At 38.5% G+C, this 17,580-nt stretch overlaps 1 long non-coding RNA gene across 2 annotated transcripts in view; it reads right to left on the bottom strand.

Annotated features, from left to right (window-relative positions):
* The window catches only part of LOC149915635 (uncharacterized), a 157,780-nt gene that overhangs the window by 122,179 nt on the left and 18,021 nt on the right, over window positions 1-17,580 (bottom strand). The gene's annotated exons all lie outside the window — the stretch shown is intronic.

The following is a 17,580-nucleotide window of genomic DNA, read 5'->3' as shown; positions in this document are numbered from 1 at the left end:
TTTAACACGTTCAGCATGAAGGTTCTTAATGGTAAACACTGCCAAAATTTTAGTCTGTAACACAGCTATTTATTCAATGCAAAGGAAGAGACATGTTTGTTTGTTTGTTTTTTCCAAAGACTTTTCTTCACGTTGTTGCACAATTTAACCTTTATTTACCTTAATAAAGCTTCTTGTAACGGAGGGGCAAATTCTCATTTAATCTTGCCTCATCAGAATAGAGTTATTCCAGAGAACAGCACGTTGGTGTACATTTAGACTCCTACCAAAAGCACTTATTTTCCACGTGTAAGCTTATCTCTAACAAAGCACAGTAAGGAATTACTGTAACATAATAGGTATTCCTCACCACGAGGCACTCTTTGCAGTACATTAATCACTGTCAGAAAAGATCTGAGGTGGAAAAGGTAGCTCATGCACATCAGACACAATCAGGAGCAATACAACAGGCCTTCAGAACAAAACATAGACAACTCATCCAATGCCAAGTGCTACCACTGCAGAAAAGAGAACAATAGTGGGGAAGCAAAACAGGATTTCATGGCAAATTTAATTCTCTCCAAGATTCCAAAGTGTGTTCTAAGAATCTGAAGTTAGGAAGGGTTAACAAGAGATCAAGATTTCAGAAGCCTCAGTCCTTGCAAAACCAGCTGCGACTCATGCATCTCCATTGCTTATGTCAGTTAGGTTACTTTCACTTCACCACACTGAAGCCATTTTGTATCCCTTTCTTCTATGACCTCTGGGATTTCCCTAAGAGGCATTTTAAAACAATTTAATCTTTTAAGAACTATTCTGCTGGAGTGGTCTGTATCAATAGCAATGGATTTGTGTAGAAGTGAGAATCTAGGTTTCTTTCCTTCATTAATTTCACTAATGAAATGGAAAAGCTGACTTCACAGAGCTACTCAGAAGCTAAAGGAATTGGCACTGATGACAATTTTGCCTAGCAAATGCTGAGAATCTGATTCTTTCATAATTTACAACTGCATAAATCACAGCTAAATATAATAAAGTTTCACTGATACTAAATTATTCTTGGTTTTTTGTGTTTTTTTTTTTTTAAACAAAAACTGTTACCTAAAAAATTACGTGTGAAAAAATGAACAAGACAATTACCAGCACTGTAAGAGACATTCAGAGCCTTCTTCCTTATTGGAAATACAAGATGTTGAGTTTATTTTACTTACTTGAATGCTTGCCTTCCAGAGTACACAGCTGAAGGACCATGACTGCTTTCTGCTGAGCTAACAATTTCTCACAAATTAACTTACTCCTTATCAATGTTCTCTGACCAAATTAGAAGACCTGCCAAGTTTTCACAGGCAGGCAGTGATTTTAAGTGCTGGAATTCAGTATTTTGTGCCAGGTTACTACCATAACATAGTTATCTAAAACGTTTGCCAGATTCTTGCTGCAACTCTACCCAGTTATTCTAAGGAAAACACACCTATCAGCAGTTTTGTAACAGCAGGAATACAGACTCAACAGAAATTCAGGACTTAATCTTCCAAATTTTACTCACATTAATAATCATATTGGCTTCAAAGAGAATGCTTATACGGGTAAGTCCCAATAAGATGTGACTTACAGTGCTTCACACTTTGTCATTTTGAGTGTTTAAAAGACCTAAGACCCAAATCCCCATTTTACCATCAATTGCCTCCGGGACCAAAATACATCTGATGGCCAGCCCTGCTAGACTAAATACTATGGTATTTAAACAGAAACTAAAAGAATGAAGTTTTCCTCTTAACTAGTTCCACCTGAAATCCAATGCCTGCTGAGCAGAGTCTTTCTACAGACAATGAACAGAAATCCCTTGTTTTGTGTAGTTAGTGTTACTTCTGGCTCAGTGTCACACTGTCTTACTCAAAAGTAGAGTCGGATGGGAAAAACAATTCAGTAATTAACACACAATTTGTAGAAGAGGTAAAATATCTTCACAGTAGGGGTATAATGGAATCATTATTGAAAGCTGCCTGAAAACACTCCATGAAAATAGAGAGAAAGATGTTTGACCTCAACCACACCAATTGCACAAATAAACCCTTAATAATAGCTTGCAATCACACTTGGCTGGGCATTATTTCCCAGACACGCAAGGTCTGCATTACAGGGCCAGAAGCAATGACTCACTCTGCCAGCTGCTGTGAAGGCACAGGGCAGCTTGTTATTCTGTCATAAGTTGTTTTGTGCATGCTGAAAAAGCTTCTATACATCTGATCCCTCAAAAAAAAAAAAAAAAAAAATTCACTGTCTGTAAGCAAGGTAGGTAGTTTGTCCATTTCTGAAATGTCATTTGAAGTTAATTGTTGAAGGTGAAAAAAAAAAATTTGTTGTTCAAGGAAAAGACTCAAAGCATACTATTAAAAATATATTTAAAAAGAGCTGAACACTTTACACCTAAAGGCAACATAAATGCATGCATCTGGTATTATAAGTGCATCTGCACCCATTAGCACTGCAGGCTGCGTATCACTAAAGCAGCTCCAAACTTTAAAAGCAGACAACACTAAAAGCCTGCAGGTATTTTCTATACCAGTTCTTGCCTACAACATCAGCTGTACAAATTTTCACAAGCTGAAAGTGGAAACCAAGAAGCCAGCCTTCCATTTCTGTAATCAAAGACTGCTCTAAGACAGCCTGTTATTTATTTGTGTCAGTAAAAGATTTAAGGTAGAGATGACTGTTCAAAGCCTTTGTTAGTCCAACCATATGATCATTTCATGTTTTAGAGCTTGGTTTTTCTTGTGGTTATGCCTCTTTGCCCTCACATAATATCTGTTATTTTCTCTTATCTGTTTGAGAGGTATGATACTGATCAAAATTGTAGCACAAGACACAGCTTTATCTGCAATGGCTCTCCAAAGGCCTGGAAATGAACAATCATCATTTAGCAACTGTCTAAAACTTCACTCAACTTCTCTGAACATCTTAATTTTTGACACATTGTCAGAGTTTCTCCAAGTTTGGCTTACTGAAATTTTGAGCAGACTTTTAGAGGAGCAGTCTACACTAGAAATATGTTGCAATAGCTTCTTACACATCCAGAGGGAAATCATCAATATATCTTGATACAAAGTTTAAGATAAGGGTCTTTTTTTTTTTTTTATCATGTATCATCTGACCCTTCAGCCTGCTCCTTTCATTGAGAAAGCAAGGCAGCACTCAAACTCACAAAGTTTCTCATTTTCCACTGAAATTCTCTTCAGATCACAGACTCTGTTCACACCTCCTCAATACCTTAAAAAAAGGCTGAGTGAGACCCAGTGGATTTCAAAAGCTTACATGTTAGTCTTTCAAAAGAGAAAATCGTAGACAAAGTTTCTTGCTTGAGGGTATAACTAGCTACTACATGAATGAAATTAGGAAATATGGTCACTTCTGAGCATATAGTTGCAGCACTGTATTCTTGCAATGTTGTAACATGTCTGACCACTGTCAGGAGTATGTTTTGGACTAGATAGTCCATAGTTATCCCAACGTAACAGCACACTTCCAGCCTTAGCACTGTAATTGGTTTATTTGTAGCATCATCAGATGTGCTGTCCTATCATGTTATAATGAACATTAAAGCAGGAAAAGTTCACTCCCTAGAGTTATCAGCTGAGGGCGAAGCATCATTTAACACCAGTTATTCTACTGCCACAGAAAACAACACATTATTGACAAATCATATCTGAACTCTGAAGCTAAAGTTTCTGCTTAACCTCTTCAGAAACAGGAAACCTAGCAATAATTGTACAGACTTTGGCAAAAGTAATACAGATGCTCCATCCTGAAATTCAGATCAATTTCTTTTTAAAGTCTTCAGACTGAAGATGCAGAGAAAGCAAGTTGTAAAGGGATGCTCTCACATGCAAGGACTGTTGTACCACTGCAAAACCTTATGTGACCCAATTCAGAGTACAGTACATCAGGAAAGTGTAAAGACAGCTGAGATGGCAAATTCACACCCGCAAAACTTCAGAGATATTCCTGAAGGAAAACAAGACATGAGCGAATGAAAAAGACAATGAAAATAGCCTGCAACTGCTTATGGCTGAATGCTAATAATAAAGTATTGAGCTCAATCGAGTTAAGCTAGCAGTATGTTTTCAGAAAAGCCACCTTAGTTGCTCACAGCAGCTGAATTCCTAATTACATAAACTTAGTGGTACACACGTATGTAAGTGTACCATGCCTGCTATGCCAGCAGTTAGATTCTGATCTAGTCTTGTCTGCCTTATCTCATTCTGGCACAGTACAAATTAGTATGAATAACATCTCATTGCAATATCAATAGAACATGGAAACGCAGTACGAGTTATGGAACTATAAATACCATAAATAGAACTATTAGAAGACCTAAATAGCCCTAAGCTTCTCCACATCAAAAATATATTAGATATCTGTTTGTATATGAACACATAAACAGAAGAAAATCTTCACAGATCTCGCAAGTATCTCCATTTGCAGCTATATAAACTTTCTAACTAATGATTCTGGGCGTATAAACTTGATTCCAGATGCACCTGAAAACAGTGAGACAAAACTGAGTCACACACCAACTTCTCACCAACTTCTGACCTCAGCAGAAGCTTTGTTGGAGCAAAAATAAAACTTTCCAAGATTTGATCAAATTTAGTCTGAGAATGCCTTCCCTTCAAGTCATGGCTTTCAGATAACACAGATCTCAAAGATTTTACAAATTTTAACAGTCTTTAAAGCATTGGTCCATATCTTGACATTTACTGTCTTTGCACTGACAGGTAACGCCTAAGATAATAAAGTGGAAGGCTTAAGGAAGAATAAAAAAAGGTGTTTTTTTTCCCTGTGTCATATAGACTCTTTTATAAGTAACATGTATTTTTCTCTAATAGTACAATTTATACCTCCTTTTGTAGCACTGCATAGTTCTGCAATTTACCAAAGACATCAGAAAGGCTACACATAAAGATGAATCCCACACATTCCCCCAGATGAAATGCCATAAAGAATCTTACAGCATCAGAACTGCAATGTAGCAAGCAGTTCTCTGCGGCCTGTGTGGTATCTGCAAAGAAAACCACAGAACTTGTAACATTTGTACTCTCATTCATTCAGACACTTGCTCATCTAAGTCTCCCTTACTTACACACATCTCTGACCAACTGCTAAGAAACTTCTGTCCTATGCATTCTGGAGAAATTGACCATTCCTATTTCCACAAACCAAAGCACAGGTACCAGTGTACCAGGTACATAATCATTCACATCATTCACAAACACCAGGGCAAACATTTTGCTCAATCTCTTCCCAAACTCACCCTCTCACCTTTTTGCTCTCTGTTGTATTGCTGCCTGCTTCGCTCTTGTCAGGCTGTCTCCATAAGCAAGGTGAGCTTTCCCCACTATGTACTGCAGTATTTACCAGCAGAAAAGCAAGGGCTTCTACCCAGGTCTCACCCATGCTGTTGGCTCCAACATTATGGTAGATTCACAAATTTTCTAAAATGACCTGCAGCCAAAAATCTGTATTCTGCTTTCAATATTCACTGTATAAGCCAGATGTAGTAAAATATGATATACTGCACGTTGTAGGCACATTCTATTGCTCAGTTTTACCTACAGACTAAGGCTTTCAAACCGCAGTAAGATTTCAGATAAAACAAATTTTGAAGGTACTCTGGGATTTTATTCTTTAGCCACAGAATGCACCTGCTAATCTCAAATTTTAAGTATCAAAATCAACGATTTCATTCTTGCATTTCTAAAGACTGAGTTCATCTATGGTGTAAACTTCATTTGCTTTTCCATTTCCATACAAAGGCCACAGCCCTCCTCAGATTCTACAACCTCTCCCACAAAAACACCACGTACAAGGGACAAGCACTTCAGAACGCTGCGCCCAGACAGCTGACAGCTCACACACGCAGCCTCACTGCTAAAATTCAAGACTGAAGTTAAGATAATTCTTAACAGTAGGCCAACAGTACAGGAAAATGGCAGTTTTGTGCTAACAAAACCTGAACAGGTATTCCAAATCATCTTACAGGAACTTCAATTCTTTAGAAGTAATTGTCTCCTGTACATATTTTGATTTCAATTATAGATAACAGTTACTAGTTCGTATACTGTGGTGCCTGCTCTGAAACCTTCAGACCAGAAACATGGCAGACTGTTAATCAATGACAAAAGGAAATGTACAGAAATGCAAGCATAGAAACATATGGTATTTAATCTCAGTTCTCCACATGATCTCTAACTTGTCTACACTAGAGCTAAGCAGCTCAGAATAGCTGCAGGTAGACCAGAAAGCCTCCTGAAGATGTCACGTAGGTTTAGAAGTGCTTGCTTCCCTTTATTTCAGTTTCAGAAAGCTGAAATTGTTAGGCAGTTCTTCCTCATCTCATTGCCAATGAAACACTTCTGTGGCTGCCTTGCTGCTTCCAGCAGTATTGGCTTTTTTCTTCTTTTGTTTTGTCTCCTTCTCAAATGTACTGTCCTTTCACGCTGTTTGTTGTTTCATAATTTTAAGATGAACTCATGGAACTGAAAACAAAATGATTCACAAGATCTTCCCAAGGTCAAAGCTAAAACCACATACAAACTCAGTGAGATACTTCAGGACCCACACGCAGCTAACTATCTCAGCTCTGTCAGAAGCAGAGAGCAAAGCAACTTTTTCTATTTCACAATATGTGAAGGTTACTTCAAGGTTTTCTCATCCTGATTCTCCAACAAAGATGGCCAAACCTAAGCATAGCATTTCTGTTCAGAACCAGTTTCTGGTGTGCCAAGTCCAGCTGAATGGCACATTAAGCCCCAAAACCCAGTGGATCTTGGTGGAACAAATCACAAAGGCAGCACACGGCACAACTAAGCATGTCTGAGTTTATCTGTGCTGCACGAATAGAGCTAAAGAAAGGGATCTGTATTTCCCAAGTCCTGAAATTTCTGTTTGAAAGTTTTCTCAGGCAACCTGTTGCTGTTCCACCACCAGAATCATCTCAGTTTCCACTTCTCTTTGAAAAAAAGCTGTATCAGTGATGTGAGTGACCTGACTGCATCTCTCATGTCTCCATATGAGCAATAACATTCTCCTGCATGGAAAGCAGAGTCAGAGTTACCTTGTGCATGCTTATTGAAACAGAATAAAGAAGAGAAATAAATATAAATAAGGTAAACACTATTATGGACCGACTTTCTACATCACTCTCAACTGCTTTGAGGAGAACGAATAGAGGAAGAAGCGGGGGAGGAATCTAAAACTCCTAAATAGAAATAAGCTCCAATCCAGCACACACTGCAGCTAACGCTGATCAGCTGTTGCAAATTTCTATGAAACAGAAAAGTATCTTTATATCAAACATTATGTTGTTCTTTCCTGAAGACAAACCTCTCGATGGCATTTTCTTCACACAAGAGTGCCTCAAACTGACAATGAAATTCAGTGACAAACCTGCGGGTTCTCAAAGACAGATTGCACCTTTTGTTGAATTACTGCATCTCCTAAATGTGAACAGAGACCATTTTGCTCAACAATTCAAACAGATGTCAGGAACACGGTAAGTTTATGCATGCTATTTCTTTTGCTTAACACAGACTTCAGTAGCATGCAGAAGTATGTCTCGTAATACAAAAAAAAAATTGTAAAAATTTTTCAACGCCATAATTCAAATACTGTAAAAGAGACAAAGCTCTGAAATTGCACAAAACTCCAATAACCTGCTACTGTGCTTTGAAATTTATGAGATTCTTATACTACTCTTTGCATTATGGAAACAATTTTACCAAGACTGCATACAAAGTTTGATATTTAAGTCTAACCATGTCCTATTATTCTCTCTTAGAACACAATGGTTGGGATATTTTTCTTCAGCATTAAAATAAATTTGACAGAATTTAGTGATGCATAGAGTCAAACGATCATCCCTTTTCCTTCAAAGAGTCTTCAATCTGACCCCTAAGTCTACATTTCTGACAGGGGAAGTGAAGGGGTAGAACATATCCCAGCGGTGACAATGAAAGGAAATTGATTGTTAATATGAAATAGGTCACCTTTATGACTATATGTCAACAGCAAGTGAGTGATAAATGCCTAAAAGCAATGTTTCGCCCTACAGATGTATGAGTGATACATGAAAATTCTCAAGCAGAAGCTGCTTGCATAAAAGCCAAAGAACATAATGAAAAGGAAGTGGTACCTGACATTTAGAGGGCAGAAAAACAGACAGGGATTGTGTAGCTGACTGATACTTTTGTAAAAACAAACGTTGAAAGTTTCAAGCTGCACTAGACACGTACTGGGGCATGTTCTTTTTCTTGCACAAATCACTATTTTACCCATCACTTCCATAATAACGTTAGTCAGTGTGCTGGGTACAGAAAGGGTGGAGAAAGCTGTATCATCGCCCACTCAGTAAGTACAAACATCCCTTTATCCTTCCTTTTTTTTTAAATCATGACAGTGAATGCATCATACACCGTCTGTATGAACAATAAACAAAGGTAAGTCTATTTCCTTCTTCTCCCACACTGCCCATCTTACCTAATTACATCCTAACACGGATGTCTCCTACAGTCCACATACAGTGCACACAATAACTGCCTCCTATAGGGTACTGAAAGAGGTGGGATGCATTTCTGAAGCTGGCAGACATCCAGCAGAGGAAAGGAAGGGAACATGGTGAAGTGTGTTTCTACTCTGCTAGGTTTTCTACTGGTCTCAAATTTAAGGATGCCATCTTCTTCTACAGAACTTAATCTATACAGGCTTTCAAGAACAAAATAAGTCTACAGATTAGAATTTGTAGCTCAGAAATAATCAGCTGCAGTCCATCTCTCACAACACTAAAAGCCCTTTCAAAGAATCAGTCCTTTGGAGTTCTGACCAATCATCATTTAACAACTGAAATCATCGTTCTGTAGAGAGCTATCTACCAACACGTCCATTTACATCAAATTAAACAATTCTTCCATTGTACCTGAACTTCAGAATCTCAGGGTGTTTCAGAAGCAGAAAGCCTTTGGATTCTCATGGGATTCTTGTGACTTCTAATGAAAACATTGATTTAGAATCCTCCGTTTTTGCCTGCTTTCTGGAAATAATTCAGTTCTGACCAGTGAAAATTAAATCTCTTTAAGAGCACGTTTAGTTTAATGCTTACAACTTGAAATATCAAAAGCGGTCATTCAACTTTCAGCCATGCCCTGTCAGTAGTTACTAATGCTGTCTACTGGGTCATCTGTTAGAAACAGAGCTTTCAGAGAACAGAAAATATATCACATGCAAACAGATCTGTAAAATGTTTTATGGTGCCTGATCATAACCTCAAAAAAAAGTATTGATTCAATTTAAAATATAAAAAAATGTTAGTGACATCGCAGGGCTGCTGTGACATCAGTGTTTAAGAGCACTCTGCAGAGTTGAATACTTCTTTTTATCTGTCCAGAAAGGCTTTTGAATATTTTTTGTATTCTAAATACAAGATTAACTGCATCTGTTGGATCAGTACCATAAAGTAGCAGTACTATCTTCCATAAACAGTCTTTCAGTTTTATGAACCAGATTATTAGTAGTTAAATATTTAAAGATGCTTGCCCTTTGGATCTCACTTTGATGCTCACAGCCAGAAAACACTGTCTTCCAACCCCACTTCCAAGCTCTTCAGCGTGGGAGGAAGATTTTGAACCATTTCGAGAGCAAAAGTAATTTTCCATCCTTCTAGACATAACAAGAGAAACAAGAATGTATTCAAAAACAATACTGCACACTTAGGCTCATTAGAGCTCGTTCTCAAGGAATGGTGCAGAACAAACCATACAAGAATAAGCACAACAAAGTAAGGAGGACAGAGAGCGAGGCGTAAGGATTTGGTTATTGCCTGTGAGTGTCATAAAGCACACGAAGTAACAGCACAGTGCAAGAGTGAATCAACCAGTTGTTTCTTTTCCTAGGGTCATTTTTTTGTCTCATGACTTTCTCTTTCCTCCACAGTGTTTGGCACCCTCAATCTTTCTCTGTTTTAAATGCACTAAGTCTCCATCTTCCCAATGTTCCCCTTACTTCTCCCCCCCCCCCTTCCCCTCCAGTCTTGGAAATTTGAAAATAAATGTGAGTTAGGAAAGATGGCTTTCCCTGTCAGAGACCATCTGCTGCAAGGAACGCCTTGAAAAAATATTTCAATAAAATTACAGTCATAGGATGCCCACAAAAAGGGAGAGCTTAGGCAAAAGCAAGAACACAGAGGTCTATTGAGAGGGTCCCAGGAGCTGACCCCCAGATCTCAGGTAGGCCTGTGGGAGAGAGGCAGTGAGGGGTAGGACAGCTAATCCAAAGTAATGCTTTTGTTTTCCTGAGAATTATCCATCATTTCAATTTAAACATAGTATGTTAGCTTTCCCTCAAAAAAAAAAAAAAAAGTAAAGAAAAATAACTGGTCCTTTTGTCACTCAGAATCGCATTATCTCGTAAGTATAATTCGCATAAAACAAATTAAGAAGCTGATCAAATGCTCTGTTAGTGTAATTCTTTAATAATAATAATAATATCACTTAGATCTTAAACTGTTTAATTAGATTTTAGTCAGTGCAATCAACAGCCTCATTGAAACTGTTCATTTATAATTTATACTCTGTATTTTACTGTTCATTCTAAAAAACATTAGAAACAGAAGCAGCATTAAGTAGAAAAACAACAAATAACAGCAATAAGAAAACCCAAGGTGGTTTACAGAGACGGTGCACCATTTGAGTTTGGGAATGAAATTATTTCCTGGATCACTAAACATCAATAGAAATATTTCAATTGGCTTGAATGGGTTCATGATTTTCCCCTCAGGAAAAATATATTTGGATTTTGAACAAAATTCTAGATCCAGACTTTTGCATTTGACCACAAATCTGAATCGAATAACAGAAAATAAGCTGTGTTTTTATTGAGAAAGTTGGAAAATGAAACAGATCCTTCAGATATTTAATGCTTAAGCATTCACCTTAACATCCATCGATCAATTAGATTTCTATAGATAATGAAGTTGCAAAGAGTAGGCAATGCAACTTTTGCTGTTATGAAGCAGACATTCAAAGAAAAAGGCATTTGCTTAACACAACTGTAACTGCCTTGTGTAAGGAAGGCACTTGTGCATTTCTGCACATCTGAGAACACCTATATTCACAGGTAACTTTTCTTTCTAACTGCAGATAGGAACAGGCCATCCGGGGTCAGCAGACGTACTTGCTTTGCACAAACTATAATTCTCTCTACAACATGGTGCAACTTTTTGGACTGGCCTGCAGGAAACAGAGCTCTGTTTGATACAACTCGCAGCACAGAGTGCAATATTACAGCTCCAGGGCTTCAGATGAACTTTACGATGATTGCGATTCCTCTTAGAACATTAAGATATTAGCTGTTCAATGAGACAAACATTTTGCTTTCATCTGTATTATTTTAATAGCCAAATCTTTATTTTCCTGTTATTGCAAGACTGTGTCTTTATAATTACACTCCATTTAAAGAATCTCCGATTAACATGTTGGTGATCCTCCAGTAACCACTTCAACTATGTAAGCTGAACACTTCTCCCTAGCACTGTCCAAAAAAGACCCCAGCAGAATTTAACACCCATCCCTCTTAAGCAGTCTGCTGATCTGCTCAAAATATATGTGTAAACTAGCAGGCATCTGCTAAGCTACCAGTGAAGTATCCAGTAAGTAAATAAATGCATCTGGGTGCAGCCACTAAGATTTATAGCACTTCTTGATTTCTTTTTCACACTACAGTAAATACTGTAATGGTGCTGGCTAATAAAGAGCCATAAATCTGCCTTCCTGTTTTTACGTTGTTTGCTGATTGAAAAGTAATGCCGTGAAACTGATGAAGTCAGTGACTATGAATGCAAGGAGGTTTTGTGGGATTTTGGGGGTAAGTTATTAGTATATTTGAAACAGTTCACTTTGCAGGACTTTTCCACACCCACATCAGAAAGTTGGGGTTTTCTCATAGCCTTCACCCTCCCTATTTTCCATATGCTGTAAGCTAAACTTTTACTCCTAATAAATTCAGCACATCCACTACAGATGTGGAATAGAACACAAGGCCTAGAGATTTTTTGAACACAGCCTCTCACCAGCAACTTAATTCAGTTCCCATTAAGTCAATGGAAAAAGTTCTTATAGACTTTCATGAGAGCTCAGTTGGGCTTTTGATGCTTCCTTCCTTCCTCACCATTTCTTTCATACCCTCATTTTCAAGCCTGGATAACAAGGACAATTTAGGAACAGTAATACACCACACATCTGTGCTTATAACTCAGGTAACAGAGCAGTGTAGGAAACTCCTAAAAATGCAGGAAACTTTGAATTAGAAATCTCTGCAGGCAGAGAAAGAATGGCAGAAGCATGCAAGAGATCCTTACAGGAAAATTCATTCTGTTCCTGTCAACATCTCAAATTTTGCCAAGCCTGATGGGACCGCCCATAAAAGTCAGATTTCAAGTGATTTCACTTTTGAGAAAGACATAGAAATTCCATGTTGCTTTTTTTTCCCCCTCAAACTTTTCTGAGGGAGACAGAATGGGAAACAAACAGAATAGATGAAATAATTTTGCAATTTTATCTTTAGCAGCTCTGGAAATACCTTATTTTATCAATTGGAGACCTGTCACTTCCGAACATTGGAAGTGCTACACACTTTTGAGAGTAAGCTCAAACATTAAAGCGGTTTGCAAGGTGTCAGATGATGTTCACAGGGAATTAGCTGTGTTTATACTCCTAAAGAGGAGAAATATTTTTCTTTTCAGCCACAGAGAAGATAAACTGCTGGTATCAGCCTGCAGAATTGGTTACTTAACATCTCATCCAGTCTTTCCTTCCTTCTTTGCAGAGGCACTAATTTCAGGAAAGTTAAAAGTGAGTTCCATCACATAAACCAGTTAAGAGAAGCCTACCTGTGCTGACCTGTAAAAACACTTCCAAGAGGAAATTTCATTTTGACAACCTTTATCCTCTCAGCACTGATGGCTACTTTTGCTTTACAGGCTGACATAAAGCCTCCAGGTCCACAGGAACCCTGATACAAAGGCAGAAATGAGACCTCATGGTCGACTAAACAAGAAATCCTATTGTTTTATTTTCTAAGAGCTGATGCTAAATACAGTCTTACTCATATCCTCAAAATAAAACGGGTACTAATGACAAAGGAGAAAGACTTCAAATCAAACACAGTGACAGTGTCCACAGGGATTGCAAAGGGCTCTTTTCCAGTTGATATTACCGCCTCAGAGTTGCACAAGCTCAGTGGCTTCTATATCTACAAGACAGGTGAATGGGCATGGATCCATTAGAGTTCACAGAATGGAACACATTCATTTTTGGTTTGTTGATGTTTGAGAAAAACCACACAAAACAGGAAGCTGTAAGAATGATGCAGGTGAGAAAAGTCTTTTGAACATGAGAATTTTTCCATCTTCAAACCAAATTGTATTTTGCTCAATATAGTTTAAAACAATTTAAAAGCTGTACATCAATACCATCGTTGGTTTTATTCTTATCTTGCAGGAAGAGAAAATAAAAGTAAATTTCAAGTGCAAAAGAAAAACCAGCGTATAGCTTTGTAACTCTGAAAGGTCAGTGCTTGTCTCGCTTTTTCCCTAGCTCTCCAAGTTCCTAATTTCTCTGCCGTACACAGATCTCAAGTCTCATTTTTATTAGTGCTAAAATAGACTGTTCTCCCACTGTCACACCATCTGTGTCTCTTTCCTCCCGCATGCCAGCATACAGAACATCTAGGAGTTGTTCTGTAAGGAGAATTAAAAGGAAAAAAAGAGAACGATATTGTTTTGGTCACACACTCTGTTGGCAGCAGCATGCTTCCAGCAGTGACTGTCTTCACTGTTCAGCCTTTGCCAGCCCATGATACACATTTAGTTAAAAAACAAGACCAAATCCTTGCTGGTTTGGAATAAGGAGGAATGCTATTTCCTTTCTGCTCTCCCACTGTGTGATGTCAGAGGAGGGCAGCTCCTCCCTCTGTCACTGTTGCCTTGCTGACATTTTGGGTTCTGTATCAGAAATCTTTCCTGAAAAATCTTCTGATTCAGCCTGAGCCTGAATCAGCAGCAACAAGGCCTGTTCGCAGCACACACCAAGAAGGGGCTTCTCAGAAAGTGACAGAAAACACAATATGGGCTGCTGCTGCCTTTTTAAAATGTACTTTGACTTTAAATCTACAAGCTTTTTTTTTTTTTTTTTGGCTTTTTTTAATAGAGAGATCAAATTCCCTTTTCTTCCATATTATAACGATGCTCTGTATGAGTAGCACTCAGGCCGAAAATTCCACCATACAGTCAAGAGAAGACAGAGATTTAAAAGTATAAATAACATAAATAGGCCAGAAGTCTGTTAATACAAGGAACATCCTTGTGTATAACCGTGCCTAACGTAGAAATAGCAGTAGATACCTATTTTAAAGGGGAATATACTGAAAAGATCAGTCAGGAGGAAAACGTAAGAACGCACTGCTGAGAAAGTTCCCAGGCTGAGTATCACCAAAGTCCTGGAATGTGGGACTAGAAGAGTGAAAAGCAATGAGCACCCACAACACTCCTGACACTGTCAGTACAAAAGGTCTGTCTGCTATATTTAATGCATAAACCACCTATAACTCCCCTGCTTTGCCTGTAAGATATTCAAATGCAATTAAAAAAATGAGAGAGAGGAAGAAGGAATGGATAAAACACATCTCCATATATGTTCTTGCATATAAGTTCCAGAAGAACGTTTTTCACTTGCTCATATGTGTACACCCTTACCAGACTCAACTACTCACAGGAGTACTTGAATAGATTGCTGCGATTTACACAACAACTTGCCATAGCTCAGATTGAGCAAAACGAAGAGGAACAGTTCTGAGGAGTTTACTGGGAAGTGTATATTGATTTTCAACCACTTCCACAGCAGTACTGTTTCATACTTTGCTTAATAGGCCTTGCAACTCCCTGTTGTTTTTCTTTCCTGTGGGCTGAAAATGAATTCGCACTCAAGTTATTTGACATTTAAACTTTTAAGACTTTTTCTGTGAAAATAGCACCATCTGTAGGAGAAAACAGACCCAATTTCATTGAAACATGCTTCTATTTTCAAGCCATCAAACAGATAGCCCTAATTCCCAAGAGAATAAATGCACTAATTTTCAAAGTAGGCTCAAGATTGCTCCATCTTGCTACTCATCCACTCCTGGTTCAGCCCATCAGAGCAGTAACAAACCCCAGGCTCTCTCTGCAGTGCAGCTGAGCCTTTACACAACTCAGAATGGGTCCTGACCATTCTGGTCCTGACAGCACTCCACTAACGACAACTGTCTGCTATGATTAAATCCAGACACAGTGCCACAGATTCACTGGTCTACAAAAACAAAAAAACAGCCTTTATTTTCCCAAGGACTTTGGATGATATTATGTGACAGACACTGCTGTGCCAGATCCTCTGCTGGGCGAGCACTCCTGTTCCCAAGGAGCTACACTGAATAGCATCAGCCAAGAACGTGCCTTAGTATTTACCGAAATAAGCAGTTTCCAAATACTGGAAATATTCTACATTTAGTAGTTAAGCACATACATTTTCCTAGCCTTTTAAAAGTGACAATATGCCCAGCATCTCAGTTCACCACACATTAAGTTCTGTTTGCTGACTTGCACAAGTCTAGAAAATAAAAATGTTTCATATTAGACGTGAAAATTAAGAAGAGAAAGAAAAGGAATGAAGTACTGTTCCCAAATTGGTTGGAGCCAGCCTCATCTATCATGCCACACAATGTCCTCAGCTGCTATCACTTACAAATTCATTTACATTTGCTTATAGTGGCACACCAGCTGAAAGCCTGATACAGTACCTCACAGAACTGACATGGAACATGCTCAGAATACTTGGGAGCTACCTGCTTTTCCATAACTATAGTTTTTAATGTGTGAAAGCAACTTCCAAATGATCACAACATTTTACTGTGGCATATCAGAATAGAAAAGCAGTTTTAAATAGTAAATCAAGCATATTTTTTGAAACCTAGTCCTTGTGGACATAAATGAAGAAATATTTTCTTATATTTGAAAAGCATCTTGCCTCTGCCAGAAACACCGTGCATGAATTCAAGTCAGTCATTTCATTTCATTGAATTTCCAAAAGGAAAAAAAAACATTCCATACCTTTCTCTTATCTATTCCAGGCCCTAGTCAGGGGAATTGAGCATTTTATGTCACTAGCAGGATAGGTGATAGAAGCAAGGTCGCTCAGTCACTAACAGAGATAAGCACAGAAGGACAACACCACCGGTTGGGCTAACTAAGCCTCTACGTTTCACTTCTAACTGCCAGATACGCCAACAAACCAACAAAACAACTACTCAGCAATAGTTCTAGAGAATATTTTGCAAGGACATACCAGCAAATTCTACACAGATTATGAGCTTGCTAGCACTATGTGAGCATGGCTGAGTTCAGAAGCACTGGTGAGACATGTTTGTTACTTCACGTGGTCGTGTAGCTTCTGGCTTTCACACACAGCAGAGCAAGAACCTTACACTAATGTGACACAAACAACTCATCAGTTCTTATGGGCATTGTAACACAACGGAAAGCACAGCAAAGGTAGCAGAGTAACAAGGTCCTAAGCTGCAGCAAGTGAGGATTTGCTCAAATACAACAACCATGGGGCAAAGAAATAAAGAAAAAAATCCCCTTACCTTTGGAAGGTCTCAGGTACACTGGGATCTCCAGCAAGATCCCCTCACCTGCACTGCCAGCCCTTAAATGAGGGCTGGAAGGGGTGGATCCTGGCTCCAGCCCTTCCATCACTCAGATGCATTGCTTACACCTGTGCTCTCCTGGGTTGGCCCTGCCTTCCCACCAGGTGCTCCATCACTGCTTCAGGCCCTGACTCAGCACTGCTGCTACAGACATCCATACAGATGTAAAACTGAGTCAAACTAGACTATTTGCATTCCCATAGTAAAAGTGAGACACACAAAGGAAATGTAAGGGAACATAAAAGGAATGTTTTTAATTTTCAGAGAGAGCAGTATGTAGAGGCAGCAGTAATCTGAGCAACTGATTGAAATGTTGAGAAATGACAATTTGGAGTGGGATAGAGTAAGAGCAGAAATTAATTTATGATTGTTGGATTATTGGATATCGGAAGTAATTGAGAAAAAAATAAGGGATGGTGTAAAAAGCATACAGAGACAAAGAAACCAATTCAAACTTCATCCAATGTTCACTGAAGCCAGGGAGAGGCTCTGCACTTAACACACAGCCTTTAAGATCCTGTACAACAATGAGGACAAGTTTATATCAGACTATTGTTAGCAATATTTTTCAATTATTGCTTAGAAGAATCAGCCCCTTCAGTCAAGTTCCCTGACTGTGGGCCAAATTTAGTTCCAACATATGCATCCATTATCTTTCAATACAGCATACACATGCGCTACAGAATTTGGCAATTTGGCTGCTTGGTGTGAATGATTAAAACATTCAGAGAGGGAGCTGCATAGAGATTTAATAGATTATTAGTTCCATGTTCTCATTCAAAGAGAAGACAAAACAGTATCTCAATTGACTAG

The sequence above is a fragment of the Phasianus colchicus genome, chromosome 17 (genome assembly GCF_987193195.1).
Source record: "Phasianus colchicus chromosome 17, bPhaCol1.hap1.1, whole genome shotgun sequence".
NCBI classification, from domain to species: domain Eukaryota; kingdom Metazoa; phylum Chordata; class Aves; order Galliformes; family Phasianidae; genus Phasianus; species Phasianus colchicus.
The sequence above is the reverse complement of the archived record's forward strand: the minus strand, read 5'-3'. Positions and strand labels throughout refer to the sequence as shown.